At 48.8% G+C, this 27,110-nt stretch overlaps 1 pseudogene; it reads right to left on the bottom strand.

The window, feature by feature from the left end:
* LOC103640211 (uncharacterized sugar kinase slr0537-like) overlaps window positions 1-27,110 on the bottom strand; it is a 125,054-nt pseudogene that overhangs the window by 30,265 nt on the left and 67,679 nt on the right.

Genomic DNA, 27,110 nt, shown 5'->3' with positions numbered 1-27,110 from the left:
CAACGAGTCAAGAGACGACAAGCCCACTGACTCTGGCTCGAGTCACAAGAAGAAGGATGAGAAGAAGAAGAGGCGCATCAATGTAACACCCCAGGTGTTTATATTTCACTCGACAACGAGTACGGATTTAAGCACGTAATATTAGTGGATAAAACAAATACTAAATTTTAATCCTCTTCGCCTATCGCGATTTTTATATCGCATCAGTTTCGTCTGTCGCGAGTGCGACATCATTTTTATTTTTATCTATCCGGGCTCATCCGAAATTTTCGTATTTCGGAACATAGTTGTTCCGAAAATCGGTGCGTCCGGTGAGTATTTAAAATTCATCGCTCGCGCGAGTACGAATTCGGAAGCTTTACCCACTCGGACGATTTTATCCCGAGCCAATTAAATAGAACTCGACGACTAAGCTTTCAATGTAAAATAATTTAATCTCCTTTTTGTCATCCGTGACATCGCGTCTACGGATTTTTAATTAAATTGTTCTCTAACCGAGTGTTCGGATAGCGGACGGAATTCGTCTAAAATCAACTGAATCAGATGTAGATTGAAATAACGAAGCCGAAATCCGTTTAATTCGTTCCGGTTGCATCTCGCCCTGATCCAAAACTTTGGATATAAATAACAGGTGCAAATTCATTTGATTTCAAAGTATTCGCTAAATCAAAACCGTGACAGTGCGTCCGAGAATTATAATGGAGCTTTAATTCTCTGGTAAATTTATTTTTGAATCGAATCAACTGTCGCAATTACCGTCGACTCTTTTGCTATCGCTAAAAATCCCTGTTCAAAAATATCTATGATTTCTCGGTTGAATAAATAAATTAATATCCGTTTCTCTATCCTATCCGCGCGCCGCCCCTTCCCTGCGATTTTTCTGCCGCGCCGCCGCCCCTGGGATTCTTCAAATATCCTGCCGTGCGTTCCTCTCCCTGCGTCTCTCTCTCACGCTGCTCCAGCTCATTGAACTCCCTGTTCACTGCCGCGAGCTGCGTCAAGCTTTTTCCCTGGCAGCCGCTCGGCCTCCTTCTCCAGCGCCAGCAGCCGCGTCCTCCCCTTCAAGCAGCCGAGCACGCGCCCAGCCGGCTCCCTGCATCGCGCGTCTGACCCGCCTCCAGCCCCAGCGCCGTGCTCTGCGCGCGGAGCTCCCCAGCTCGCCGAGTTCTGTTCTCTCTCTCATGGCCGCATCTCTGGTGCTGGCCGGCCGTCGTGTGCCCCTGCACGGCTTTCCTTCCCTGAGCCTCCATGGCTGCGCCACCTCGGCTCGCCCGAGCTCCCTGGCTCGCTCGTCTGCCCCTGCTCGCCCTGCGCGCGCTACAAGTTTTCTTCTCCAATCGTCGCGCGCTCCTTGCTCGTCATGGCCGCGTGCTCCTCGTCCGACTCGGTCATGACATCACCGTCATTCCTCGGCTCGCTGCACGCTGAGCTCCCTTGTCGTAGTTTTCTGCTTCCTTGTCGTGCGCGCAGCGTTTCGTTGTCCCTCGTCGTGCCAAGTTCTCCTCTGTCCGCAGTCGCGTCCTCTTTTCTGCTCGCCAGTGCGCCCTCTCGGCTCGCTCGGCTTTAATTCCCAATCGCGTCGATGATCTCATCGTTCGTCGTCACGTCGTTCACCATCGAGTCTCGCTACCCATCGCGAAGTCCCCTGCGTCCTGCCCGGGATTTTGCCGCGCGTCCTTGCTTGCCGTCTGTCCACGCGTCGTGCGTCGAGCAACGAAACAAAAATCCGTGCACATCAAGCTCGCACGCCAAATCTTTTTCTAGCTCACCGCGACGCTCGATGTCCTGCCTACTTTGCTTACCCGCGTCGGCTACTTGCTGTCCTATCCGCGTCAGCACGCGACCGTGGTCGTGATCGTCGAGTTCGCCAACACTCTGTTGCTGATTCGACTGTCGTCGCTGTTGTGTGCCTCATTGCGTGCTCGCCGAGTGTTGCCGGTTGTACCTCAGCGCTCGTGCTTGCCGCTGGCTCGCGTTAATGCTCGCGCGTCTGTTCGTTGTCACTGCGTCGCACTCGCTCTCATCTATCGGGTTTCGCGCATGCTCGCGTCTGCCGTCGAGCTGTTAAACCCGTCCTCCCTTGCTCGTGACTTCGTCGTCGCTAGAGCCCTCACTGGATTCGTGTCCTCACTAGCTCGCTCCAAACACGATCTCGTCGTCGTCCCGCGCGTCAGCAAGAAATCTCAAGAGTCGGGTGAAGACAGAGGCTAGCAGCATGGTGTTCACCAAGTGCGCGATAAAAAGCTCGGACATGCTACGCGACTCAAGTTCGGTTCGTCAGAATTATTCAGTCGAGGAAAAGATCTTCAACAATTGATTACCGAAGAAAAAAAGGCTCCTGGATGACATCAACCGGAACCCGTAGTCATGCTTCTGACTATCTCGTCGAATTAGTCAGGGTAAGTAAATTTGTTACTCGTGTTAGTGAATTGGTGGATGGTTTGACTAGGTTTAATATTTATTAGATTGCTTGAGTCGTTTTAGTAATTTGGTCGATGTCGTAGGATAAAAAAGATCTCAATAGGTCTCAGTGTTTGCGGGATTATAGGTGTTAAAAAATGGGAAGTTATATTAATATATATGATAAATAGGTTAATCGGTAAATTAAGTAATTAAGATACACAGTTTAAAGAGTTAATAAAAAGCTAGGAATAAAAATAGATATTCTAGTGTTATTAGGTCAATTTGGTTAATGGATGTAGTCAATGCCCTGCTGTGATATCTACGGTGCTTAATGCTTGGTTTTAAAGTGTTTCATCCTTTTTAGTGTAGATTATCTATATTATACTCGTTATACATGTGTTCATACATGTGCATCGTGCATCTCATGAGGTAGGATAAATAATCGCGTGATGCGGAAGATGAGCCAAGTCGACTCCAAGCGCGGGCTAATCCGCAGGATGAAGCTGATGAACTAATCTGAAGATGGATAGACGAAACAAGATCAGAACAAGAGATGGTCGCCAAGTGGTTGCCACTTAACAACACTAATCTAGTGTTATTCAGGCAAGCCCCGGTGCATGCAACCCCTTCCTTGTGTTTTTAAATAATTTTTACACACTTTAAGTCTAGCGAAATGTGCATTAGGTTTATAGGAGTTTCTTGGAAACCCTTTGATGCATTGCCTACCTTGATATCCATACCTTTATAGGTACTTCTGATGAAGTATCAAAATTATGATTTACAAAAATGCTTATCCCTGCTTAGATCTTGTGGATAGAGGTTGTCCTTTGCGTTAATGCCTAGCTCAGGGGTTATCCTGAGGAAGGATGGCTTCTGCCTGTAAGAATATTTTCATTGGGAGCAATGGTGGGATCTTACTGCAAAGTTCCTTATAATGCTCTTTTCATCCTAAGGAATACAAACAATCCTAAGGGTGGAAGTACTTAAATCGGGACTTGGGCTAGGAACAGGTGATGTTCTACCCAGGTTGATTAAGGATTGGATGCGTATGTAGGCCTGCTGACCGAGGACCCTTTAACTGGTCACATACCTCATCATGGGTAAGCTTTGCCTCTGGCAGACTAATACCAGAATAAGATAACACGCAATGGGAGTGGAGAGACGGCGAGAGTAGCGTGTACCCTCCGTGACAAGAGGCTGGACGGTGGTGTATCTGTGCTCTCGGTTGGCGTGAACCTGATCTGGTCTTAAGAACCCCGGTGGCAAGTTGACATATGCAAGGGTTAAGTGCTACATATGTCGTGTGATTAGAGATCCTCAGCTGAGTATAATCGATTCGGATCGCCGTAACTTCGCGGACATGAAGACTTGGTCTTTGAGACAAGGACAGGTGCATGTGGGCCCAATAACTTGGGAGGTTCTGCCACAATCAAGAAGATCATCTACTACGACAGTGATGCCTCGTCTTCTTCACCACACGACGATGATGATGACTCCTCGTCAAAGAAGAAACCAGTGAATCAAAACTATTCATTTGATTATTCTCGTATTTCATTTAATTCTAATGCTCATTTGCTATCAATTCCACTTGGGAAACCTCCACACTTTGATGGAGAAGACTATTCTTTTTGGAGTCACAAAATGCGTAGTCACTTATTTTCTCTCCATCCTAGTATTTGGGAGATCGTTGAAAACGGAATGTATTTTGATAGTACTGACAATCCCGTTTTCATAAATAAGCAAATTCATAAGAATGCACAAGCTACTACTATTTTGCTAGCATCCTTGTGCAGGGATGAATACAACAAGGTGAGTGGCTTGGACAACGCCAAGCAAATATGGGACACCCTCAAAATATCACATGAGGGAAACGACGCCACCATGATCACCAAAATGGAGTTGGTGGAAGGCGAGCTAGGAAGGTTCGCGATGATCAGGGGAGAGGAGCCAACACAAACATACAACAGGCTCAAGACCCTAGTCAACAAGATTAGAAGCTATAGAAGCACAAGATGGACGGACCACGACGTCGTCCGACTAATGCTAAGGTCATTTACGGTAATTGACCCCCATCTTGTCAACCTTATTCGTGAGAATCCTAGGTACACCAACATGACGCCCGAGGAGATTCTTGGGAAATTTGTGAGCGGGCGCATGATGGTGAAGGAGGCTCGATATGTGGATGACGCCTTGAACGGTCCACTACCCATCTACGAGCCGCAACCGGTTGCTCTCAAAGCAACAAGCAGCAAGGGGGCACTACCAAGCAAGGTAGCTCAAGTGGAGGCTGCCGGACTCAATGAAGATGAGATGGCCCTAATCATCAAGTGCTTCAAGACCGCACTGAAAGGACGCAAGGAGTACCCCAACAAGAACAAAGCAAGGGGAAAGCGCTCCTGTTTCAAATGTGGTAAGACTGGTCATTTCATAGCATAATGCCTCGATAATGATGATGACCAGGAACAAGAAAGGCATGGGAAGAGGGAGAAGAAGAAGGTGTACAAGAAGGCGAAGGGCGAGGCGCACCTTGGCAAAGAATGGGATTCAGACTGCTCTTCATCCGACTCCGACGATAAAGGATTGGCAGCCTCGACCTTCAACAAGTCTTCGCTCTTCCCCAACGAACGCCACACTTGCCTCATGGCCAAGGAGAAGAAGGTAAGTGTTCGAGATACCCCTAAGTACTCTACTTCTAGCGATGATGCTTCTAGTGATGATGAAGTAGATTACTCTAGCTTATTCAAAGGTTTAGATAGAGCTAAGGTAGAAAAGATCAATGAATTAATTGATGCTCTAAATGAAAAGGATAGATTGTTAGATAAACAAGAGGATATTTTATATGAGGAGCATGATAAATTTGTTAGTGTGCAAAAATCTCTTGCTTTAGAGATTAAAAGGAATGGAATGCTATCCTCTGAATTGTCTATTTGTCATGAATCCATCTCTAGTTTAAAGATCTTGAATGATGGTCTAAATGCTAAGCTAGAGGAAGCGAATAAATCTAGTTCTTGTGAAGAGCATGTTGTTATCTGTGATAGATGTAAGGATTTTAATGTTGATGCTTGTGATGAACACCTTGTTTCTATCACCAAATTAAATGATGAGGTGGCAAGTCTTAATGCTCAACTTAAGACTTGCAAAACTAATTTTGATCAATTAAAATTTGCTAGGGATGCCTACACCATTGGTAGACACCCCTCAATTAAGGATGGGCTTGGTTTTCGAAAGGAAGCCAAGAACTTAACAAGCCAAAGGACTCCCATTCCCAATAAGAAAAAAAGGAAGGCTTCTATGGCTAGTAGTAATCAAAAGAATCATGCTTTCATTTATAATAGGAAATTTGCTAGTCATTCCAATTATAATAGGAGTTATGATCATGATGCTTTTGATTCACATGCTATGTTTGCCTCTAGCTCTACTTTTGTGCATGGTAGAAGTAGGCCTAGGAGAAGTAATGTTGTGCATCATGTGCCTAGGAGAGTATGTAATGAACCTTCTACCATTTACCATGCTTGCAATACTTCATTTGCGCTCTTATGTAAGAATGAAAAAGTGGTTGCTAGAAAGTTGGGATCCAAATGCAAGGGAGACAAGACTTGTATTTGGGTTCCAAAGGCTATTGTGACTAACCTTGTAGGACCCAACAAGAGTTGGGTACCTAAAATCCAAGCTTAAATTGCCTTGCAGGTTTATGCATCCGGGGGATCTAGCTGGATAATCGACAGCGGATGCATAAACCATATGACGGGGGAGAAGAAGATGTTCACCTCCTACGTCAAGAACAAGGATTCCCAGGATACGATTATTTTTGGAGATGGGAACCAAGGCAAGGTCAAAGGTTTGGGAAAGATAGCCATCACAAGCGAGCACTCTATTTCAAATGTATTTTTAGTAGAGTCATTAGGATACAACCTCCTGTCTGTAAGTCAATTGTGCCACATGGGCTACAATTGTTTGTTTACAAATGTTGATGTTTATGTCTTTAGAAGGAATGATGGTTCATTAGCGTTTAAGGGTGTATTAGACGGCAAACTCTACTTAGTTGATTTTTCGAAAGAGGAGGTCGATCTAGATGCATGCTTAATAGCTAAGACTAGTATGGGCTGGCTGTGGCATCACCGTCTAGCACATGTTGGGATGAAGAACCTTCATAAACTTCTAAAGGGAGAACATGTGTCAGGACTAACCAATGTATGTTTCGAAAAAGATAGACCTTGTGCAGCTTGTCAGGCAGGGAAACAGGTGGGAAGCACTCATCACAACAAGAATGTGATAACAACATCAAGACCACTGGAGCTTCTCCACATGGACCTCTTCGGACTCATCGCCTACCTTAACATCGGGGGAAGTAAGTATGGTCTAGTAATTGTTGATGATTTTTCCCGCTTCACTTGGGTGTTCTTTTTGCAGGATAAATCAGAAACCCAAGGGACCCTAAAGCGCTTTCTAAGGAGGGCTCAAAACGAATTTGAGCTCAAGGTGAAAAAGATAAGAAGCGACAACAGGTCTGAGTTCAAGAATCTACAAGTGGATGAATATCTTGAGGAGGAAGGCATCATGCACGAATTCTTCGCTCCCTACACACCACAGCAAAACAGTGTGGTAGAGAGGAAGAACAAGACGCTTATCAACATGGCGAGGACGATGCTTGGAGAATTCAAGACGCCCGAGCGGTTTTGGTCGGAAGCTGTGAACACAGCTTGCCATGCCATAAACCGGCTCTACCTACATCGCCTCCTCAAGAAGACCTCCTATGAACTCCTTACCGGTAACAAACCCAATGTTTCTTACTTTCGTGTATTTGGGAGCAAATGCTACATTTTGGTGAAGAAAGGTAGACATTCTAAATTTGCTCCCAAAGATGTAGAAGGGTTTTTACTAGGATATGACTCAAATACAAAGGCGTATAGGGTCTTCAACAAATCATCGGGTTTGGTTGAAGTCTCTAGCGATGTTGTATTTGATGAGACTAATGGCTCTCCAAGAGAGCAAGTTGATCTTGATGACATAGATGAAGATGATGTTCCAACGGCCGCAATGCACACAATGGCGATTGGAGATGTGCGACCACAGGAACAACAAGAGCAAGATCAACCATCTTCCTCTATAATGGTGCATCCCCCAACTCAAGATGATGGATAGGTTCATCAAGAAGAGGCGTGTGATCAAGGGGGAGCACAAGAAGAACAAGTTATGGAGGAAGAAGCACCACTGGCCCCTCCTACTCAAGTCCGAGCGACGATCCAAAGAAATCACCCCGTCGATCAAATTCTGGGTGACATAAGCAAGGGAGTAACAACTCGCTCAAGATTAGCTAATTTTTGTGAGCATTACTCGTTTGTCTCTTCTATTGAGCCTTTCAGGGTAGAAGAGGCCTTGCAAGATCCGGACTGGGTGTTGGCCATGCAGGAAGATCTCAACAACTTCAAGAGGAACAAAGTTTGGAGCCTGGTGCCACGTCCCAAGCAAAATGTTGTGGGAACCGAATGGGTGTTCTGCAACAAGCAAGACGAGCATGGAGTGGTGACAAGAAACAAGGCTTGACTTGTGGCAAAAGGTTATGCCCAAGTCGCAGGTTTGGATTTCGAGGAGACTTTTTCTCCTGTGGCTAGGCTAGAGTCTATTCGAATATTATTAGCCTATGCCGCTCACCACTCTTTCAAGTTGTTTCAAATGGATGTGAAGAGCGCTTTCCTCAACGGGCCAATCAAGGAGGAGGTGTATGTGGAACAACCCTCTGGCTTTGAGGATGACAGGTACCCCGACCATGTGTTTAAGCTCTTTAAGGCGCTCTATGGACTTAAGCAAGCCCCAAGAGCATGGTATGAATGCCTTAGAGATTTCTTAATTACTAATGCTTTCAAGGTTGGGAAAGCCGATCCCACTCTTTTCACTAAGACTTGTGATGGTGACCTTTTTGTGTGCCAAATTTATGTCGATGACATAATATTTGGTTCTACTAACCAAAAGTCTTGTGAGGAGTTTAGCAGGGTGATGACTCAAAAGTTTGAGATGTCGATGATGGGCGAGTTGACCAACTTCCTTGGGTTCCAAGTGAAGCAACTTAAGGATGGCACTTTCCTCTCCCAAATGAAGTATACACAAGATCTTCTCAAGAGGTTTGGCATGAAGGACGCCAAGCCCGCGAAGACACCGATGGGAACCGACGGGCATGTTGACCTCAACAAAGGAGGTAAGTCCGTTGATCAAAAGGCATACCGGTCTATGATAGGTTCCTTGCTTTATTTGTGTGCTAGTAGACCGGATATTATGCTTAGCGTATGCATGTGTGCTAGATTTCAATCCGACCCCAAGGAATGTCACCTTGTGGTCGTTAAACGAATTCTTAGGTATTTAGTTGCTACGCCTTGCTTCAGAATCTGGTATCCAAAGGGGTCTACCTTTGACTTGATTGGATATTCAGACTCTGATTATGCTGGATGCAAGGTTGATAGGAAGAGTACATCAGGGACGTGCCAATTCCTAGGAAGGTCCTTGGTGTCTTGGAGCTCAAAGAAACAAACCTCTGTTGCCCTATCCACCGTTGAGGCCGAGTATGTTGCCGCAGGACAGTGTTGCACGCAACTACTTTGGATGAGGCAAACCCTTAGGGACTTTGGCTACAATCTGAGCAAAGTCCCACTCCTATGTGACAATGAGAGTGCAATACGCATGGCGGATAATCCTGTTGAACACAGCCGCACTAAGCACATAGACATCTGGCATCACTTTCTGAGGGACCACCAGCAAAAGGGAGATATCAAAGTGTATCATGTTAGCACCGAGAACCAGCTAGCTGATATCTTTAGCAAGCCATTAGATGAGAAAACCTTTTGCATGCTGCGTAGTGAGCTAAATGTCTTAGATTCGCGTAACTTGGATTGATCTATAGCATACATGTGTTCTATGCCTTTGATCATGTTATTTTATGCATTTATGAAATTTTTTGCTTACTTATGGTGCTCAAGTTGTGCAAGAGATCCCCGGACCTCACAAGTCCATGTGTGAATGATGCACATATTTAGGGGGAGATGTACTACAACTTGACCCCTTGAGACTAATCTATTTGGTTGAGTATACTTGATGTAGTCTCCAAGGTGCATCGAAAAGGAAAATGGACTTGGACAATGCAAAGACTTCCACTGCACTCCGGTATTAGTTTACTCACTTCCAAGTTCATATTTTTGCTCTTATTGCCTTTGTGCTCTTAATTGACATTTTTTGGTAAGACAATGGGGTTAAAGGGCCAAAAATGATCCCGTTTTGGTGCTTAATGCCAAAGGGGGAGAAATTAAGGCCAAAGCAAACGGATCAGCTACCACTTGTGAATTTTGAAAACAATAGAGTTAGAACTTTTGATTTGTCAAAATACTCTTATTGCAAAATTTGGTCTCTTGTGGGGAGAATTTATGATTATGGAAAAAGGGAGAGTTTTTGGATCTTGATCAATTTCACTCTTGGAATATCTCTCTTTATGCCCAAACAAGTGAGTTTGACTAAGACATAGGAAAATGAATTTGATTTGCAAAAACAAACCAAGTGGTGGCATAGAATGATCCAAATATGCCAAATTAGAGTCAAAAACAATTTGGTCCCTATTTGCATCGATGTTGCACTTATTTTTGTTGCTTTTTGATGTGTTGGCATAAATCACCAAAAAGGGGGAGATTGAAAGGGAAATGTGCCCTTGGGCCATTTCTATAATGTTTTGGTGATTAAGTGTCCAACACACATTAAGTGAGTTGATTATGTGTCAAACAAGCAAGAAGTGCAAATCATGTAACAAGGTACGTTTCTAGACTTAGTACATTGTTTTGAGTACTAACATAAATTGTCTAAGTGCTAGAAACAGAGAAAAGAAGAGAAGAAAAGAAATGCAAAAGACTTGGCTTGGTACAGCCGAAGTCTAGCTTGGCTTGGCACACCGGACTGTCCGGTGGTGCACCGGACAGTGTCCGATGCGCCAGGCCAGCCTCCGGTGAACAGGCCACTCTCGGGAAAAATCGGCGGCGTACGACTATAATTCACCGGACTATCCGGTGGTGCACCGGACTGTCCGGTGAGCCAACGGTCGCCAGGGCAACGGTCGACCGCGCAATCTGCGGGCGACGCGTGGCCCACGCCAACGGTCGGCAGGGGCACCGGACTGTCCGGTGTGCACCGGACAGTGTCCGGTGCGCCAACTGGCCTGGAGGTGCAACGGTCATCTGCGCTAGAATAGGAAGGTGATCTGCACCGGACCATCTACAGTGATTGTCCGGTGGCGCACCAGACTGTCCGGTGCGCCACCCGACAGAAGGCAAGGATGGCCTTCCTTGTTGGCCTCCAACGGCTCCTAGCTGCCTTGGGGCTATAAAAGGGTCCCCTAGGCGCATGGAGGAGTCACCCAAGCATTCACTAAACATTCTAAGGCATCCAGACTCTGCTCCCACGCATTCGCTTTGTTGTGTTAGAGATTTGAGCTCCATTCGAGTCAAGAACTCCCTGTGTGTCATTTGAGCTCAAGTTTTCACTTGTGTGTGTTGGAGTGCTGCATTTTTGAGTCGTGTGTGTGTTGCTCTTCCCAACCTTACTCTTGTGCGTTCATTGTGATCAATCTTGTAAGGGCGAGAGGCTCCAATTTGTGGAGATTCCTCGCAAACGGGAAAAAGAGATAAGGAAGAAAAGCCGTGGTATTCAAGTTGATCATTGGATCACTTGAAAGGGGTTGAGTGCAACCCTCGTCCATTGGGACGCCACAACGTGGAAGTAGACAAGTGTTACTTGGCCGAACCACGGGATAAAATCGCGTGTCTCTTGTGATTGCTCTCTCTTTGATTGTCCTTGTTTGCAAGAGCTCATCTCATTGACTTGATTAACCCGCACTAATATCTTTATAATCAAGGTTGTTGGAATTTAGTGTTGAATTTTATAGGATCACGTATTCACCCCCCCTCTAGGTGCTCTCACCCACCACTAGCCGGTGCCAGCTACAGAAGCGCGAGGCGAGGGGGACGAGAGGGAGAGGAGGGCGAGACCGCGAGAGTATGTAGAAGAAGAGAAGCAGCGGATGATTCGGGAGGGAGAGGAGACCGTGGCGGAGGCGAGAGCCATCCTGGTAGGTAGCGTGCCATGCCACGACGCCGTATTTGATGAGGAAAGAAATTTGCTATTTTATCGCTCTTTAACTCTATGTTATATGTTATATATATGATTAGTAGGTTGACGAAGCCTATAAATAATAATAATTTAGTAAGTTGTGGGTTGACTCCTTAGAGAATCTTTATTGGTTCTATAAAAATAAAATGTTTTCTAAGCTCTGATTTAGTAAGTTGCTAAATATATATTAAGAACAAAAATAATATTAGCCTCCAACAATTTTTAATTCTTATATAATTCAATATTTTAAATTATATTAAGTTGATGGTAAATTTATTAATTTCATAACTTAAACCATTTAAAGTGCATCATTGTACATGAGTGCGGAATCAAATAGCAAACAAGTGATTTCACGGTGTGGTTGATGAACGAAACAAGTTGGTGGGAGTGTGAAACAATTCCCCACGTTTGGGGACTAAATAAGGATATTTAGTATGTATTTAGGAACCTCATTTAAGAAACTATTGGAGCATGATTTTTTTGTTACTAACACCTTAAATCAATTTTAGGAAGTTTTTTTAGGAACTCTCAAGTTCTGACTCTCGAAGGGTAGTAGCTCCATCAGTGCTGGAACATGGGTCGGGTTTTCTTTGAATGTAATGGCAGGAGCTCTGCCTCTTAATTAAGAAGAAAAGAATTGACCTAGTTTTAAGGAAAATCGGGTCTAAAACCTACATAGGGTGCACAAACAACCTAGACAACGACAGCCCCACACAAAGTCCATCCAGTGTCATCGTTGCCGAGCTCAACACAAAGGACGGGCAGCTTCGACTCTCCAAAATGTAAAGCCCCAAAATTAGTATAAGAGAAAAATGAGGAAACAAATAAATAAATACATTTATATGGTAATGTTTTGGGATTATGAAACCTAAGAAGATTGATTGATCCTCTTTTCCCTTTAGCAAGTTCAATTAATAGGATTATATTAGTCGAATAACAAAATAAATAAATACAGAAATGTGCACCCTATAATCAAATTCTTGTATTTGTATTCAAATTTGTGAAACAAGTTTGAGTTTAAAATTTAGAATTTGAAAATAAAAAGGGGAATAGAAAAAGAAAAGGATGGGAATTTTAAGGAAACCATTTATTCCTCCCATAAATACATAACAAGGATAAATAATAATATTGGAAACAATAGAGGTTATATTCACATTAGTATTAATTTTGACACTTGAAAAAAATTGAAAGTGAAAAATAGGAATTTGAATTTGGTTTGGATATTTCAAATTAAAAGTAGAAATGAAAATAGGAAAAGAAAAAAAAAAGAAAACCACCTACGCTTTGGGCCAGAATCACCTTCTCGGCCCATTCAACCTGCTCGCCACCTCGGTCCATTCTTCTCTTCCCAAGCACGCGCAAGCAGCCCACCCGTGTCAGGCCCACACGTCATCCGCAGGCGTGCACGCTCGCGTCCTCGCTCTCACTGAATGTGGGCCTGCGTCCTTAGCCGCCTCGCTGTGTCTCTGTCGTGTAGGCCCGATGGTCAGACTTATCTCCCCTCTCGTGTGTGTCGCTGCATGTGGCCCCACATCTCAGGAGGTTCTTCTCCTAATAGCTCGGGCGCGGTTTCATCTCCGAAGCCACCTCCACCGCGGTGGCCGAACCGCTTATCCGCATCTCACGCCCGCGCGCGAGGGTATAACTTGTGGACACCTTGACCGCCTTATCCCCTCCCCATCCTAGCCGCCAGGGACAAAGGTTTTTAGCGCCACCAGAGAGCTCGTGGTGGAGAGAGAGAGAGAGAGAGAACAGGAAGTACCCGACCTCATGCGCCGCGGGCAATTCGTCGACACACCATGGCGCGGCCCTGGGCGCGTGGTGATTAAGCATCACCGGAGCATGGCAGAAACATTCGTGTCACCAACAGGCGATCGTGGGGCCCGGACTGTCGGTAATTCGTCACTGGCACCGGCGTTCCACCTCGGGCCGCCCCACACCGTGTAATGGCTACACCGTTGCATCGCCGTCGGTGAGTAGCTTCCTTACTAGTTCAGTTACATCCCCTCCTTGCGTAAACGCTGTCTGGGGCGAGGTTTGGGCGTGGGGAGTGGGGGTTTGGAATCCCGGCAATGGTGCACCGCCGCGGGGGGCTACTGTTCCGTCGTCGGTGCTGGTGGGGGGTGGATGGGTATTACCCTCGCCATCGGATGGTAATTTAGCGACCCTAATTAAAAGATGATATGCTTGTGTGGCTGGGTATTGATGGATGTCTGATTTGAGATAGACGGATGTGATTAAATGGCAGTTACCCTTTCGGTTACAGTAGTTTTGGACCCTCGGATTGGGATCAGACGGTCCGCGTCACATACCGGTTTGGGCGCGTGGCTCATAAGATCTGTGCGGTCTGATGATGATTGGATGGCTAGGATTGGCTGATACCCCTTCGGCGGGTGATCTTCATAAAGAGCCCCTGCTCTTTTTTGTAATTAACCTGTCGTCCACTCGGGGGTATCCTGAGCCTTGGAAACAACTGCGAGTTAGCCCCCGAGCTCTCTGTTTATTATGCGTGCAGTCTAGGGAATAGAGAAAATAGGAAAAATGATTACAGAAATTGATTTTTAATACAAAAATAATTCCAGAAACTTGTATAGTTCATTTTTAATTCATTCTAACTCCAAATCGATTCATTCCAGTGGCATTAATTTTGTTTTAATGTTGTTCATCACCTAGTAAATCTTTTTAGCCATAAAACTTGGATTAAAATTATTCACTTGAATTTAGTTTATACTAAGCACTAGAAACTTTAGAAAATCATAACTCAATAATCGTGACTCCGAATTTAGTAATTCTTGTTACCACGGTCTAGTTACGACACATAGAATATTATTATGCAGTTTGTGCTTATGTTTGGTGTGATGTTATTTTTGCCTATACCATGTTTGTTTGTATTGCTACGTCTAGCAGTGTCGGGGACCATAATTAGGGGTACCCCCAAGACTCCTAATCTCAGCTGGTAACCCCCATCAGCACAAAGCTGCAAAGGCCTGATGGGCGCGATTAAGGTCAAGGCTCAGTCCACTCAAGGGACACGATCTCGCCTCGCCCGAGCCCAGCCTCGGGCAAAGGCAACCGACCCCGGAGGATTCACGTCTCGCCCGAGGGCCCCCTCAAGCAACGGACACACCTTCGGCTCGCCCAAGGCCCAGTCTTCGCAGAGAAGCAACCTTGGCCAGATCGCCACGCCAACCGACCATATCGCAAGAGCATTTAATGCAAGGATGGCCTGACACCTTATCCTGACGCGCGCTCTTCAGTCGACAGAGCCGAAGTGACCGCAGTCACTTCGCCGCTCCACTGACCGACCTGACAAGAAAACAGCGCCGCCTGCGTCACTCCGACTGTTGTGCCACTCGACAGAGTGAGGCTGACAGCAGCCAAGTCCGGCCTTGGGCGCCATAGGAAGCTCTGCCTCGCCCGACCCCAGGGCTCAGCCCTCGTCTTGGCCTCGGAAGATGGACTTCGCCTCGCCCGACCCCAGGGCTCGGACCCAACCTCGACCTCGGACGATGAACTCCGCCTCGCCCGACCCCAGGGCTCGGACTCAGCCTTGGCTCCGGAAGACGACGAACTCCGCCTCGCCCGACCCCAGGGCTCGGACTCAGCCTCAGCTCCGGAAGACGACGAACTCCGCCTTGCCCGACCCCAGGGCTCGGACTCAGCCTCGGCTCCGGAAGACGACGAACTCCGCCTCGCCCGACCCCAGGGCTCGGACTCAGCCTCGGCTCCAGAAAATGACGAACTCCGCCTCGCCCGACCCCAGGGCTCGGACTCAGCCTTGGCTCCGGAAGACGACGTACTCCGCCTCGCCCGAGCCCAGGGCTCGGACTCAGCCTCGGCCTCGGAAGACGGACTCGACCTCGGCCTCGGAGGAGCCTCCGCCTCGCCCGACCTAGGGCTCGGACCGACCACGTCACAGGAAGGGCCATCATTACCCTACCCCTAGCTAGCTCAGGCTACGGGGAACAAGACCGGCGTCCCATCTGGCTCGTCCCGGTAAACAAATAATGATGGCGCCCCACGTGCTCCATGACGACGGCGGCTCTCAGCCCCTTACGGAAGCAAGGAGACGTCAGCAAGGACTCGACAACCCCGACAGCTGTCCTTCCGCAAGGCTCCAGTGCTCCTCCGACGGCCACGACATCACATGAACAGGGTGCCAAAACCTCTCCGGCTGCCACGACGGCATGTACTTAGGGCTCTAGCTCCTCTCTGCTAGACACGTTAGCACACTGCTACACCCCCCATTGTACACCTGGACCCTCTCCTTACGTGTAACACCCTAATTGTTGAACTAACAAAATCTTTTGAGATTTAGTTTAATTTGTAAGGAATTAAGTTCTAATGATTTCTAGCAAGAATTTCCTTTCTTTTCAACAGTTATTTCTCTAAATAAATAACAAGATGTAAAAATATTTGTTATTAATATAAATAAATAACGACTACTTAGTTTTGAATGAAATGCTAAATTTAACTACGCCGGAGTAGTTTTTTTTGTTTGTTAAGAAAATATTGTAAATGTGTGCGTTACATATTTAAAACATTTAGCTAATTAATGAAATCAAGATAAACATACATTTAAATGCATTTCATGATTGACACGTTTTGTTGTTACATTTAAATCAAATTCGAAATAAAAACAAGAGATCAGTATTGAATTTAAATATTTGAAACTGAAATAAAACAGAAATTAGAAAGAAAAAAAAGAGCAATCTCCTGCCGCGCGACCCTTTTCTCTGTTGGCCCATTTTCTCTATTCCGCGGGGCCTAATTAGTCTCCACGTTTTTTTTTCATTTTTGTTTTCTAGCCGCAAATGATGACATCAGCACATGCATCAAGTCGGTCACTACATTATGGGTCCGCCGTTTAGTATCTATCTCCAACCACGCGCTGATCACGGAACAGAACTGCAGTAGTTCGTAACAGAATGCGTATCAACAGTGCGGACTTGTTCCCTGTCCATATAAGGATGGCCGTGATCCCTCTCGTTCCATCGAGCCGCTTAGGAAGAGAACAAGACTCGTCGCCGAGAGTGCCATGCCAGGAGCCCATGTCCCCGTAACCCATAGGTGGAGCAAACTCAAACAAAAAGCTTCGTCAGGTGAGCAGAGAGAACTGTGCGAGGGTACTCGTGGACAGACCAGGCGCTATTGGTGATAGGAGCACTCATGATTTCTCGCCGGCATCAAGGACTGCGGCTGGCCGCACTATGCCCTGGACCCACAATTTCGGAACCCGATCCCTGGTATGGACTCGCTTCCGCTAATTGTACATAATTAGAGGATTCTCTAGCACATATGCATGCTCGGATTGGTTCGCCTGGTCGCCCAACCCTCTACTCGCCAGCGAAACGCCGCCACGGGCTGCGCTGGCGCCGCCCGGTCTGTGGTCTGCTGTTGGATAGAAGAAACGTATGAGTCGTCGATCGCGACGTGTACGGCTGCGATTGGATGCGCTTGGGATCGGTTCGGTCGGGGTAATAGGATCCGTTCGATCTAGATCTGGGGGTTGTGGCTAGTTCTCGCTTATTTTAAATCTGGTTCGCAGATCTCGGAATCAACGGTTGCCGTGCGGCTGTGATCGCGCCCTGATTCATAATAAAGTTGATCTAATCTGGGCCATCCAGCGTTGATCCAACGGTCGAGATCCATCAATACCCTTCCGACCGAATGGTTATTCAAAAGAACCTCCGGGAAATGTTAGAATTAACCCACCGTTCTGATGCAGTGGTAGAAAATTTAATCTATGCCCCTGAAATTTGTGGTTTAGCCCCTGGTCTTTAAAGTATTAGTGTTCACAGTTCGAATATTGAATAAAATGAGTATATTAATGTAGAAAATGAGTTTTAGTATGAAAACAATTTTAGAAACTTGTATAATTCATATTTAATTCATTTTAACTCCAAATTGATCCATTCCAGTGGCATTAATTTTGTTTTAATATTGTTTATCACATTGTACCTTTGTTTAACCATGAAACTTTAATTAAAATTGCTCAATTGAATTAATCTATTCTAGGTGCTAAATAATTTCAGAAATTCATAACTCAATAACAGTAACTCCGTTTTAATCCATTCTCGTTGCATTAGTCTCACAATAATATCTATTATCATCTGGTAACTTTGTTTTGTCATGAAATATAGGTTAAAATATTGCACTTAGTCTATTCTATATTTAACCACGTGGATCTTCGGAAAATCATAACTCGATAGCCGTAGCCCCGAATTTAGTGGTTCTAATTTCTACGATCTCGTTACTACGCGTAGATTATTAATACGCAGTTTAATCTTATGTTTGGTGTAATGTTAATTTTGCCTATACCATAATTGTTTGTATTGCTACGTCTAGCGTGAGGTCACGAGTCATCTGAAGAGCAAGTTGGTACCTGGAAATCTCAAGTCCCAGGCAAGTTGTGCCCTTGATCACTTCTTTTTACCCAGCCATGTTCTGATTAATCATAATGATCTGCATAGGTTAATTTTGATGGGACCCAATAGGTTACCCTAGTTTGATTATCTTTATACCTTGTTACCACTGAACTTTTTGGGTAGTACTTGCTAGTGCTTTATGTGGTTTTGGGTATGAAGATACATTACTCATGATTATACTTTTGTTATCCGTTGTTATTTATCATTCATGATAAGATCATTATGTTAATTGGAACATGGAGCGACCACCCGGGAAAACAGTGCTACCACAAGGGTATAATGGGACGCCCTTGGCTGATTAATTAGGAAAGCTAGTGGAGGACTACCTTACCCGAAAGGGGCAAGGGCAGTAGGGGAGTGGTCAGTGTAGGGAGGCCCTCGGGAGGATTTTGCTGCGATAGCGGTCCTGCAAGGGATTCCTGCATTGGAGCTTCCTATAAACTGTAGCGGGTTTTTTGAAGCTAGTGGAACTTTGTAAAGGCCTCGTAGTGTTACCCTGCCTCGCCTCCTCGGTAGAGGTGTATGGGAAGTCGCGATCCCTTGGCAGATGGGTAACATGACTTGTGGGTAAAGATGCGCAACCTCTGCAGAGTGTAAAACTGGTATATCAGCCGTGCTCACGGTCATGAGCGGCTCGGACCCTCACATGATTAATTTATGGAACTAAATTCAATTTGCCATATGCATTGCATCGCAGGTGATGTTGTTACTTCTGTTCTACTGCTTAATTGGGTTGGTATTTACTTATGCTTAGTAATTGCTAATAAAATTTTGACCAACTTTAAAAGCAATGCTCAGCTTCAACCATCTTCATTGGTAAGCCTTACACTTCACATGAGCTCCCACCTTTGGCGAGTTCATGCACATTATTCCCCACAACTTGTTGAGCGATGAATGTATGTGAGCTCACTCTTGCTGTCTCACACCCCCCCACAGGTCAAGAACAGGTACTGCAGGGTGAGGCGCTTGGAGGATGCTGTGACGAGTTCGTGAGAGGTCTAGGTCGTCGTCTCCCAGTCAACTTTGGGTTGCTGGACCGTTGTCTCCTTATAATGTAATTATTTATTTATTTTGTATAGAACTCTTGTTATATAGTAAAGATGTGACATTCGATCCTGTGCCATGATTCATCATATGTGTGAGACTTGGTCCCAGCACACCTGGTGATTATGTTCGCGCCCGGGGTTTGGACCCCTAAAATCCGGGTGTGACAGAAGTGGTATCAGAGGAATGTTGACTGTAGGATGAAACCTAGATAGAACTGGACAACCATTGTCTACTTACCTTTGCTACTCTTATTCTTTTCTAAACTTTTCTTAATCTTTTCTCATCTAATTCCGCTTTACTTTGATTACTCTTACCTTTTCCTTCTAAAGACAAAATTGGATTTCACACTTTGAAATCCTATGCCTAAAGTGACTTTAGGAATAAGAGACCTACTCTTAGGAACAAAAACAAAACTATTTTTATAGGTATCTGTACGCTTGAGTGTTTGTTCTTGTCATACATGTCTGATTTGGATCTTTATTGAGTGTGATGGGTTGTGGAGTAGTGTCCACAATTGCATCTACATATACTTAGGCATATATATAACTAATCAAACTTAGATTATCCCTCATTAAAAATGGATCTAGCTTCATAGATCCATTCTTATCTTAAAAGAATCTACCTTATCTTATCTTATCTTATCCTAACCACTTTGCTTATCTCACCTCAGAGTAACAATCATGATCCAATCCAAATTAATTAGATCTTATCTAGTTCAAGCTAGTCACACCAATCTAACCTAGATCTGATCTAATCTAAAGTGACTGATCAAACATGTTAGATAATACTGATGAAATAGATTAGACTCTACTCCTATGGAACATGTCTTAACTTAGTTCACCCTGCATTAAATTAAGAACAACAAACCGACTTGGCCATATGCAACTACCTTAACCATCCGATAGTTGCATAACCCCTCGATTTTAACCTAGCAAGAGATTCTAACCTGCCTACACCACATAATCCATCCTACTCACATATATCTTAACCATAAGTCCTTAACTCGGATGGCAACTCCAAGAAGAAAGGCCAAAGAAGACCAACCACGTCAAAGAAGGATAAGCATCAACTCAAGTCTTCAAAGATCAAGTTGAATCAAGATCCACGGTTCTGGATGAAGTTTTTCCTTATTATACTCTTCCTTGCCACAACCTATACTTGCCATAACCGTACCTCATCTTACCTAATAAATGGCTAGACATATGTATATCCATATATTCCAAATCATCTACTAACGTCTATAAAAAAACTTCAAACAAAACTTTTGATTCCTAAACCAAATGAGAAACTAAATTTCAAACCAAACTGGTTGCATCCCTTTTTCTTACAAATCTCGAGGACGAGATTTCTGTTAAGGGGGTAGGATTTGTAACACCCTAATTATTGAACTAACAAAATCTTTTGAGATTTAGTTTAATTTGTAAGGAATTAAGTTCTAATGATTTCTAGCAAGAATTTCCTTTCTTTTCAACAGTTATTTCTCTAAATAAATAACAAGATGTAAAAATATTTGTTATTAATATAAATAAATAACGACTACTTAGTTTTGAATGAAATGCTAAATTTAACTACGTCGGAGTAGTTTTTTTTTGTTTGTTAAGAAAATATTGTAAATGTGTGCGTTACATATTTAAAACATTTAGCTAATTAATGAAATCAAGATAAACATACATTTAAATGCATTTCATGATTGACACGTTTTGTTGTTACATTTAAATCAAATTCGAAATAAAAACAAGAGATCAGTATTGAATTTAAATATTTGAAACTGAAATAAAACAGAAATTAGAAAGAAAAAAGAGCAATCTCCTGCCGCGCGACCCTTTTCTCTGTTGGCCCATTTTCTCTATTCCGCGGGGCCTAATTAGTCTCCACGTTTTTTTTTCATTTTTGTTTTCTAGCCGCAAATGATGACATCAGCACATGCATCAAGTCGGTCACTACATTATGGGTCCGCCGTTTAGTATCTATCTCCAACCACGCGCTGATCACGGAACAGAACTGCAGTAGTTCGTAACAGAATGTGTATCAACAGTGCGGACTTGTTCCCTGTCCATATAAGGATGGCCGTGATCCCTCTCGTTCCATCGAGCCGCTTAGGAAGAGAACAAGACTCGTCGCCGAGAGTGCCATGCCAGGAGCCCATGTCCCCGTAACCCATAGGTGGAGCAAACTCAAACAGAAAGCTTCGTCAGGTGAGCAGAGAGAACCGTGCGAGGGTACTCGTGGACAGACCAGGCGCTATTGGTGATAGGAGCACTCATGATTTCTCGCCGGCATCAAGGATTGCGGCTGGCCGCACTATGCCCTGGACCCACAATTTCAGAACCCGATCCCTGGTATGGACTCGCTTCCGCTAATTGTACATAATTAGAGGATTCTCTAGCACATATGCATGCTCGGATTGGTTCGCCTGGTCGCCCAACCCTCTACTCGCCAGCGAAACGCCGCCGCGGGCTGCGCTGGCGCCGCCCGGTCTGTGGTCTGCTGTTGGATAGAAGAAACGTATGAGTCGTCGATCGCGACGTGTACGGCTGCGTTTGGATGCGCTTGGGATCGGTTCGGTCGGGGTAATAGGATCCGTTCGATCTAGATCTGGGGGTTGTGGCTAGTTCTCGCTTATTTTAAATCTGGTTCGCAGATCTCGGAATCAACGGTTGCCGTGCGGCTGTGATCGCGCCCTGATTCATAATAAAGTTGATCTAATCTGGGCCATCCAGCGTTGATCCAACGGTCGAGATCCATCAATACCCTTCTGTCGGGGACCATAATTAGGGGTACCCTCAAGACGCCTAATTCTCAGCTGGTAACCCCCATCAGCATAAAGCTGCAGAGGCCTGATGGGTGCGATTAAGTCAAGGATCAGTCCATACGAGCGACTTGATCACGCCTCGCCCGAGCCTAGCCTCGGACAAGGGCAGCCGACCCCGAGAGACTTCCGTCTCGCCCGAGGCCCCCCTTTAACGGCGGACACATCTCCGGCTCGCCCGAGGCCTTGCCTTCGCTAAGAAGCAACCTTGACTGAATCGCCGCACCAACCGACCGAGTCGCAGGAGCATTTAACGCAAAGGTGGCCTGACACCTTTATCCTGACACGCGCCCCCCGGCAGAGCCGAAGTGACCGCCGTCACTTCGCCGCTCCACTGACCGGTCTGACAGAAGGACAGCGCCGCCTGCGCCACTCCGACTGCAGTGCCACTTGACAGAGTGAGACTGACAGGCAGTTAGGCCTTGCCGAAGGCGCCATAGGAAACTCCGCTCCGCCCGACCCCAGGGCTCGGACTCGGGATAAGACCCGGAAGACGGCGAACTCCGCTCCGCCCGACCCTAGGGCTCGGACTCGGGCTAAGACCCGGAAGACGGCGAACTCCGCTCCGCCCGACCCCAGGGCTCGGACTCGGGCTAAGACCCGGAAGACGGCGAACTCCGCTCCGCCCGACCCCAGGGCTCGAACTCGGGCTAAGACCCGGAAGACGACGAACTCCGCTTCGCCCGACCCCAGGGCTCAGACTCCGCCCTGGCCTCTGCCGAACGACCTCCGCCTCGCCCGGCCCAGGGGCTCGGGCTCGGCCTCGGAAGACAGACTCGACCCCAGCTTCGGAGGAGCCCCCACGTCGCCCGACCTAGGGCACAGGCCCGCCACGTCAACAGGGAGCGCCATCATCACTCTCCCCCAAGCCGACTCGGGCCGCAGAGAACAAGACCGGTGTCCCATCTGGCTAGCTCCGCCAGATAGGCAATGATGGCGCCCCGCGTGCCCTGTGACGACGGCGGCTCTCAGCTCCCTTACGGAAGCAGGGGGACGTCAGCAAAGACTCGACCGCTCCGACAGCTGTCCCTCCGCCAAGCTCCGTTGCTCCTCCGACAGCCACGACATCACACCAGCAGGGTGCCAAGATCTCTCCGGCTGCCACATTGGCATGTACTTAGGGCGCTAGCTCTCCCTCCGCTAGACACGTAGCACTCTGCTACACCCCCATTGTACACCTGGATCCTCTCCTTACGACTATAAAAGGAAGGACCAGAGCCTTCTCAGAGAAGGTTGGTCGTGCGGGACGAGGACGGGACAGGCGCTCTCTTGGGGCCGCTCGCTTCCCTCACCCGCGTGGACGCTTGTAACCCCCTACTGCAAGCGCACCCGACCTGGGCGCGGGACGAACACGAAGGCCGCGGGATTTCCACCTCTCTCACGCCCGTCTCCGGCCACCTCGCTCTCCCCCCTTCGCGCTCGCCCACGCGCTCGACCCATCTGGGCTGGGGCACGCGGCACACTCACTCGTCGGCTCAGGGACCCCCCGGTCTCGAAACGCCGACATTTGGCGCGCCAGGTAGGGGCCTGCTGCGTGCTGACGAACAGCTTCCCGTCAAGCTCTAGATGGGCAGTCTCCAGCAAACTCTCCGGCCCGGGACGGTGCTCCGTTTCAGGAGTCTTGAGTTCATGTCCTCCGACGGCAGCTGCGACATGATACTCCTTCCACCGCCGCGCGACAACGACAATGGCGGCCGACAACCCGCCCGCCGGCGGTGGAATCGACGACATCTTCCCCGCGTGGTGGAAGAACAACATTCGAGCTCGCCCCGTCCTCTCCCCCGCCAACGGAGGAGGAGGCGGGGCAACCAAGGCCAAGCGGGAGGCCGCTCTTCGTCGGCCGTCGAGCGAATCGACGTTCCCAGCGCCCCAACGGAAGGCACGCCGGGCGTCGACCTCGCGTTCGAGACGAAGGCAAGCGCCGTCCCCCCGCGACGCACTGATCCCGAGCAAGAAGACGACGCCAGCGCGCTCGCGGAGGGCCTGCAGGACGTCGCCCTTGTACCTGAGACGACGGTGCAACCAGTCCCCGATGTGACTACGTCGCTCCTCGTCGACCAAAAGGTACGGACTAATTCCCATCCTACGTCATTTCGACTCGGCCTCAACCCGCCTAGCGACCTCGCTTTGGCGGGCACTCTCGTTGAGGCGAGTGCAACCCCACTGGGGTTTCGTGTGCAGTCGCCTTGGGACCGTTTGACGGACGTCTCGACCTACGGGCCCTCTGGGTCTGAGGAAGACGACGCTCCCAGCATCTGTTGGGATTTCTCCGGATTTGGCAACCCCAGTGCCATGCGGGACTTTATGACCGCATGTGACTACTGCCTCTCCGACTGTTCCGACGGTAGCCGCAGCCTTGACGACGAGGACTGCGGCCCAAGCCGCGAATGTTTCCACGTCGAGCTGGGGGATCCCTCCGAAGGCAACCATCTTGGCATGCCGGAGGACGGTGATCTTCCTAGGCCGGTGCCTCATGCTGACATCCCGCGGGAGCTAGCTGTGGTCCCCATTCCGGCGGGGGGTCACGACCCACAACTCGAGCAAGTCCACGGGGCGCAGGCCAGGCTCGACGAGGGAGCAGGAGCGCTTGAGCCGGTCCGCCGGGACGTCGGGCAGGTATGGGCGGGCCAACCCCCGGCCGGAGAAGTACGTCACCTGCCCCAAGGTTTCCAACACCGCGTCGCCAACGACGTCAGGGTCAGGCCGCCGCCCGCATCCAGCGGGGTCGGTCAGAACCTGGCAGCCGCAGCGATGCTCCTCCGCACGATGCCGGAGCCATCAACCACCGAGGGTCGACGAATCCAGGGAGAGCTCAAGAATCTCCTGGAAGGCGCTGCGGCCCGATGGGCCGAGAGCTCTGCCTCCCGAAGGCAGGGGTACCCCTCGGAACCTCATGCCGCGACTTTCCGATTCATGCGGGAAGCCTCGGTCTACACCGGGCGCACGCGCAACACCGCGCCTGCGGCCCCGGGCAACCTCGGCAACGAGCACCACCGTCGCGACCGTCGGGCCCATCTCGACGAAAGGGTGCACCGAGGCTACCACCCCAGGCGTGGGGGGCGCTACGACAGCGGGGAGGATTGGAGTCCCTCGCCCGAACCACCCGGTCCGCAGGCCTTCAGTCGGCCCATCCGACGGGCGCCGTTCCCGACCCGGTTCTGACCCCCGACTACTATCCCAAAGTACTCGGGGGAAACGAGGCCGGAACTGTGGCTCGCGGACTACCGCCTGGCCTGCCAACTGGGTGGAATGGACGACGACAACCTCATCATCCGCAACCTCCCCTTGTTCCTCTCCGACACTGCTCGCGCCTGGTTGGAGCACCTGCCTCCGGGGCAGATCTCCCACTGGGATGATTTGGTCCAAGCCTTCGCCGGCAATTTCCAGGGCACGTACGTGCGCCCCGGGAATTCCTGGGACCTCCGGAGCTGCCGGCAACAGCCGGGAGAGTCTCTCCGGGACTACATCCGGCGATTCTCGAAGCAGCGCACCGAGCTGCCCAACATCACCGACTCGGATGTCATCGGCGCGTTCCTTGCCAGCACCACCTGCCGTGACCTGGTGAGTAAGTTGGGTCGCAAGACCCCCACCAGGGCGAGCGAGCTGATGGACATCGCCACCAAGTTCGCCTCTGGCCAGGAGGCGGTCGAGGCTATCTTCCGAAAGGACAAGCAGCCCCAGGGCCGCCCATCGGAAGAGGCTCCCGAGGCGTCTACTCCGCGCGGCGCCAAGAAGAAGGGCAAGAAGAAGTCGCAATCGAAACGCGACGCCGCCGACGCGGACCTTGTCGCCGCCGCCGAGTACAAGAACCCTCGGAAGCCCCCCGGAGGTGCTAACCTCTTCGACAAGATGCTCAAGGAGCCGTGCCTCTATCATCAGGGGCCCGTCAAGCACGCCCTCGAGGAGTGCGTCATGCTTCGGCGCCACTTCCACAGGGCCGGGCCACCCGCGGAGGGTGGCAGGGCCCGCGACGACGACAAGAAGGAAGATCACCAAGCAGGAGAGTACCCCGAGGTCCGCGACTGCTATATGATCTACGGTGGGCATGCGGCGAATGCCTCGGCTCGGCATCGCAAGCAAGAGCGCCGGGAGGTCTGCTCAGTGAAGGTGGCGGCGCCAGTCTACCTAGACTGGTCCGACAAGCCCATCACCTTCGGCCAAGCTGACCACCCCGACCACGTGCCGAGCCCGGGGAAATACCCGCTCGTCGTCGACCCCGTCATCGGCGACGTCAGGCTCACCAAGGTCCTGATGGACGGGGGCAGCTGCCTCAACATCATCTACACCGAGACCCTCAGGCTCCTGCGCGTCGATCTGTCCTCCATCCGGGCAGGCGCTGCGCCTTTCCACGGGATCATCCCTGGGAAGCGCGTCCAGCCCCTCGGACGACTCGACCTTCCCGTCTGCTTCGGAACGCCCTCCAACTTCCGAAGGGAGACCTTGACGTTCGAGGTGGTCGGGTTCCGAGGAACCTACCACGCGGTACTGGGGAGGCCATGCTACGCGAAGTTCATGGCCGTCCCCAACTACACCTACCTGAAGCTCAAGATGCCGGGCCCCAACGGGGTCATCACCGTCGGCCCCACGTACAAACACGCGTTCGAATGCGACGTGGAGTGCGTGGAGTACGCCGAGGCCCTCGCCGAGTCCGAGGCCCTCATCGCCGACCTGGAGAACCTCTCCAAAGAGGTGCCAGACGTGAAGCGCCATGCCGGCAACTTCGAGCCAGCGGAGACGGTTAAGGTCGTCCCACTCAACCCCAGTGGCGACACCTCCAAGCAGATCCGGATTGGTTCCGGGCTCGACCCCAAATAGGAAGCAGTGCTCGTCGACTTTCTCCGTGCAAACGCCGACGTCTTTGCGTGGAGTCCCTCGGACATGCCCGGCATACTGAGGGATGTCGCCGAGCACTCGCTGGATATTCGGGCCGGAGCCCGACCCGTCAGGCAGCCTCTGCGCCGATTCGACGAGGAGAAGCGCAGAGTGATAGGCGAGGAGATCCACAAGCTAATGGCGGCAGGGTTCATCAAAGAGGTATTCCATCCCGAATGGCTTGCCAACCCTGTGCTTGTGAGGAAGAAAGGGGGGAAATGGCGGATGTGTGTAGACTACACTGGTCTCAACAAAGCATGTCCGAAGGTTCCCTACTCTCTACCTCGCATCGATCAAATCGTGGATTCCACCGCTGGGTGCGAAACCCTGTCCTTCCTCGATGCCTACTCAGGGTATCACCAAATCCGGGTGAAAGAGTCCGACCAGCTCGCGACTTCTTTCATCACGCCCTT

The sequence above is a fragment of the Zea mays genome, chromosome 9 (genome assembly GCF_902167145.1).
Source record: "Zea mays cultivar B73 chromosome 9, Zm-B73-REFERENCE-NAM-5.0, whole genome shotgun sequence".
NCBI lineage: Eukaryota > Viridiplantae > Streptophyta > Magnoliopsida > Poales > Poaceae > Zea > Zea mays.
This window is presented reverse-complemented; position numbering and strand designations above follow the sequence as displayed.